Here is a 6000-nt window from a genome sequence, read left to right as displayed (position 1 = left end):
ATTTCTATCTGTTTTCTGAGTTACAGCGTTTTTACAAACATTATGATGTAACTGATGCCTTTTTAATATGAAATGTCACCACTTTTATCCTATTGGACATTTGTGATATTAATTAATTCTTGAGTTATTGCCAAGAAAGTGTTTCGTTGACCTTTGACAACCAAAACCAAATCAGTTCTTCCTTTTAGTGACAGTGAATGACTGTCAAATCTGATTAATTATGATTCTAATTAATTATTTCTATTGTGTTCCAAAGAATGGGACTGATGGATGGGTGAAAAAATGGGATGGATGGGTAAATGGGTTCAAAATATATATTTTTTCTCAGAATTAAAGACTTTTGCCTTAATTTTATTAAAATTCCATCAGGTCACATGTTTTGGGATAAATGGCATAAGCTAGATAGATAACACATAGACACAGTAGCTTATTTAGATACATTTGGATCATGAACTTTAATATATATTTCTCTCACAGCTCTGTTTTTGCTGTGACGCTTTCACTGTGAAACCCTCCACTGGTTTGACCAGACAGCTTAGACTGCCTGTTAGCTGTGCTCTATTTAAGGTCCAGTGGGTTTTTATAGCTATAGTTTTTTTACCTTCTGGAAATGTTGTCGGGGACAGTGTGTGAGCACCAAACACAAGAGTAAAGTTGGGGGCCTGACCTCATCTTTACCCTCATTACAATCCATAATATCTGAAGAGTGCTACCTTGAACGCCATCATCGTTACATTTAATGCTAACTGACTAACAACGAAATTGATTTTGTTGACGCAGAAGGTCAGCACATTTGATAAAATACATTTGGCAGTCGTTTGAGAAAATGTCAGCCTGTATTTGTAGAAGTCTGCTATGTTAATAGAGGAGCTCAAAGACACCCACGTCAACAATGATGCTGCTTATGCCGACAATGACTTTGGCCTCGTGAAGCACTCCCAAGTCCTGATCATTACAGATGCTAATGGTAGTTTAGGTGGATGGTTGTTGAGAGAGATGATTACCCTGTTATGTAAGAATTTAATAATGTAATGTGCTCAGGCTTATGAAATGGTGCTGAAAAAAATGTTTGGGTCAAACTGAATCACATTTTTTTATACTATTGTCATTTTTTGTTCATTTCTTATGGGCCTGTATTTTTTTTCAAACTGAGACTAATTAAAAAAAATATTATTCTTTAAGCACAAACTAAAAATTTCTTTCTGACGTGCTGCAATTTGTCCTGTGCATGAAAACTGTGATCACACAGAACACAAACAATGGCTGTTGACATTTAGCATGTGTGATGTACGTGCAGTTAGATCCTAAATTTCGCCACACAGAAAACTATTTATAGCGACCGTACAATGATCAAGTAATAGATTTAAACTGAGTTTATTATCTGGGCAAGCAGTTAAGATGAAACAACTTTGTGGTCTTTGCCACATTAACTCCCCTGTACAAAAGGTCAGATTTCCTTGAACTGTATCCTTTGACTAAAGCAGTGTTTACATTTGATCCGCTCACCACAGGCTTGTTCAAGTAAATCAACATGCAGCCATTGTTCACCTGTTATAAGGATATTGCTCACATAGCCCATTTTTAGACACAAACTCCCTCCAATTAGTCTGTCATCCTCATGTCTGTATGATCACCCACAGCAATCTAACAAGAACAAATTCATTCATTTATATATATATTACTTTCACAACTGTACGTATGAATTGCATGCAGCTATACAGGCAAGTTCACGATTAATCTTGAGAATGAACTAAACACCATTAAAAAGTAGAAAAGCACAACATTGCACCTCATTGGCTACATTTCTAGTTTAAGTTTTTAATTTCAAAAACACCATCACTACTGTAAATGTGATATTGATGAAGCAGCCAGTGTTATGTATCCCCATCGGAAAACAGAATCACAACCAAGTGTGAGTGTGAGAAGTCAAATTGCTACTCAAAGCAAAGATTTATAATGTACTACTGTACAGTACTACTGGGTAAGCATAATTTTTTAACATTCAGGGTTAAAGTTGTGAAGGGGCATATTTGAACCTAACTAGGTGGAATTTAGTAAAAAGGGCTCTAAGGGAAACCCTGCAATGTTAAAAAGGCCAAAGCACACACAACACTGCAATCACCACAGTTAAATAAAAGTGGAATCGCTGCACGTGATGACATAAATGTATGTATTAATCACAGTGCTACCTGGGAACTAACTGTGCCAGCACAGTTGACTGGATGTGCTCGGCTGTCCTGTATCTCTGCTACGTCATCACACTCTACACAAAGGCTAACGCAGGCTTAGACTAGCACGACTTCACGGAATTAAAAAGTGCAGCCAGTTTGAAAGCAGATTGTTTGTGTGAACTGCACGTCCTGCAGCCTTTCAGTTCCATTCTGATAAGTTATGTTAATCAACTCTACGTGTGTGGGCGTGTTTCGGCTCAGTGCGTTGCTACAGCGGCCCCCGAGTATCTGTGCTCCAGGAAATTACAAAAATTACCATGCAAAGGCAACCATAAAGACTGTAACTTCTATTCAGAGACAAACATGATGATGTATTGCATACATTACACATAAAAAGTGGCACACCAAAGTGATAGAAGTACATTTTAAAATACTTAAATCTTACACTGCTTGACAGCTGAAAAAAATGAGACAGCACAGACAAAGTCAAAGTTCCAATACATTCAGGAAGCAGCATTCGACTGAAACAATGACTTCATGAACACCTTATTTAAGGATAATTTAATTTAATTTAATTTCCTTAAATTAAATGAAGACTTAAATTAGAATGGTAACCCCACTGAACCATGAAATACAAATGCACATTAAACAGAGGTGGAAAAGCCACACTGCATGACAGCGTGAAAGACACAGAGAACGTTATACAACCTTATCTCTCCTAAACAGTTCTCAAGATTGTGCAGCACAGCGCACTGCTATCTGTACAACAGTCAGCAGAAATTGAAAGCCTTAAGAACTACACGTCGTGATGTTTAAAAGCGCAAAAGCAAGACTAAAATTAGATCTGTAAATTACAAGACACAAATATTTAATCTTTTAATATGCGGCATGTTGTTTGAAAGAGAAGCCATGAATAGGACAAGTGCGTATTGTCCACACACTGAAAGCAGCACCCACAATAAATGCTTGTAGACTGAAAAGCCATAACATTTTCAACACACTGGGTCCTAATCAGTTACTGCACAATGCACAGATGCTGTTGTAAGCATGGTAAAATCTGACAATGACGCCACAATTCCTTTTGTAAGACAGGTCCAAAGCAGCACCTAAAGCTGGCAATAATCACATTTGTTTGCCCTGTCATTATTCTTTTGTCCTGCAGAGGGGCCCCAAGCTAAATGCTCTAGTGTCTCTAGCATCTGACAGTGAGCCATGAAAACAGAGGACGGATTCTTTTATATTAGTCTGATTGAAATGTGTTAACATGCGCTTAGTCATCCACAGCCATTTCTGATTACAGCCATTTCTGGTCGATTCTATCGACCAGAAATGGCTGTAATCAGACAAGTTTAATCAAGTAAACCCATCATACATTGCTATAAATACTTCTTAATACACCACACTGACCTCAAACGTGTCAAACTTGGAGTAACCTGAACAATAAAAGATCACGAGAGAGAACAATTTGACCGAATCTGCTGCAGAAACCTGTTTTTGCAACAGAACACGATCTCCTCGTTTGGTGTCTTGTTACATGAGGGTATGCTGTGTGCGCCACAAATGCTGCATTACTGATTGTCTCACTCTGCTTATTCAGATATTTAGTAGTCTTGACTACATCTCTGTGTTAATGCAGCTCATATGATAGTGTTACTTACAGGAATTTTCAACCGCAGTGATAAGTATGTTGTCACTTAGATTGTAGTATTGAGATAAGCTGCAAAAGAAGAGAACATATGTCCTGACTTAAAAGTTTATTATTTTTCACTTGGAGTAAATCATATTTAAAAAACCCCTAAAACATAAATGGATCACTATTACACTCCACAGGATCAGGGACACTTGTAGGATCAAAGTGGACAAGGTGCTGCTGGACACTTTCCAATTAGAAGATTAGTTATGAGCATTGTGCTCGGAGTTCCACAAACCATGTCCTTGATTGAGTCTTAATTTAGGTTCTCCTTGTAATAACTCAGTTTGATTCCCAGTTTCCTGCTTTTGACGGCTGAAATTATTTGTTTGGCCACACTGTGCACTGCGATGCAAGGCGGAAGTTATTGTTTTGTCTGACAGGCAGCTTTGCTTGTTCCCCGTAACAACCTTCACACCCCCTCCTCCTGTCTACAGCAGGAGGCCTGTGTAATTACATCCAAACCATTCCCCTCTCCCTACGCTTGATATCACTGCTGACATCCACTTGCTCGGCCCCTCCTCTTGCGCGCTCTCTCTCTCCCTCTCGCCCCTCTGAATCTCTGCTGTTGGAGAGCTCTCTGGCAGACAGTGCGCAATCCTGCCTCGTCTACAGTTGTCTGTAGTGCAGCGGAGCAGGTGGAGAAGGAAAAGAAACGGGGGAGACAGAGGGGAGAGCAGCAGAAAGAGTACGGCAGACAGCTGGAGAAGGAACTGTTATCCATGTGAATAATGGAAGATGGCTGAATTACACGCTGGGATATTTATTCAAAGAACAGTAGAAAAACTGATGCCTGAGTGTGTCGGGTAAGTGTGCAACTACTGTGAATGTAAGACTTTGCTCTCTAACAACACACAGCGTTATAAAAACAAATTCAAAAGTCTTAACATTCTTATTGTTTTGAAGTTAAGATTGTTATTAGAATTATGTTTTCCATAGAACTGGGGCCAGCCGGTGCTATTTAAGTACGCAGCGAGTTATGAGATCAGGGGGAGATCACCAGTTGTGACTGAGGCATCCTCCTTAATCACCTAAGAGTGAAAAAAATGGAGCTTCCTTTCCACCTGAGGATTGAAGGCTGCACCAAATCCAGATCAAATGCGCTGTGACTTTATCAGATCCACCTGTCACACTCTGCAGGCAGCCAGGTCTCCAACTGCACATGTGGGGGTATGAAATCAACTGACGCAGGGGACTCTGATTAACATGAGACTGATAAGAGGTGATAGTCTAGGTGTGACAGCGCTGTCACTTACATGCAGATATTGGAATTAGAAGGGCTTCTCAATAGTTATGTGAGACAAGCAGATTTAAGACTGACTGATAGAAATCATGCTAGATTCAACTGAGTCACGTGAAAAACACACAGAGGGTTATATCCATGTGATTCACTGGGTTTGAAGAGGCGTTTCTTTTCTCACGGGAAGTGGCTGTACTCATGCTATTCAGCACTAACTTGAGAATGCAGAACAAAGATCATGATAGGCCTTAAATACCAAGATCAGTGATGAGCGACGATTGTAGTGCCTTAAACTCTAGATGCCTCTGTGCTTTTACGTCGCACTGATTTTAGCATTGAGTAAAATGATGTGGCGTGTGTTTCATCTACAATAAAATATTCACAAATAAAATGAATTTTGATGTTTTTAGAAAGTAACAAGATTCAAAAAGCGATCTTCGGGACAACACTATTAACTCACAACATAAGTTCACTGTTCACTGGTAAGTGCTTTTCCAATGTAAACATATTGACATGCTAATCCTCCAAATGGGAAAATAATGGGAGTGAATTTCTGTCTGGTTAATGTGCATCTACATTAGCAAATGGTCCACCTTTATTAAAGATGTTCTGTGGAAATATTGTCAAGTAAGATGAGCACAGCAATTTTGTATGCATGTATGTGTGAGAAAGAGAGAGAGGGAGAGAGTAGGTTAGCACAAGTTTATTTTGGTGAATCAAAGCGCACAGTGTGCAGCGAGCTTGTAGCATGTGAGTTGTGCATGGAAACAGAATGCGATTAGTAGGAATGCACAGTCCATTGGTTGAGTAAGGGAACACTTTTGGCTTAGTAACAATCACAAACTGATATTATTGCTTCAAAAGCAGCACTAACTCTATTAGCTGTGGTTGTGGAGCGA

The sequence above is a fragment of the Oreochromis aureus genome, linkage group 5 (assembly GCF_013358895.1).
Source record: "Oreochromis aureus strain Israel breed Guangdong linkage group 5, ZZ_aureus, whole genome shotgun sequence".
Classification (NCBI taxonomy): Eukaryota; Metazoa; Chordata; class Actinopteri; order Cichliformes; family Cichlidae; genus Oreochromis; species Oreochromis aureus.
The sequence above is the reverse complement of the archived record's forward strand: the minus strand, read 5'-3'. Positions refer to the sequence as shown.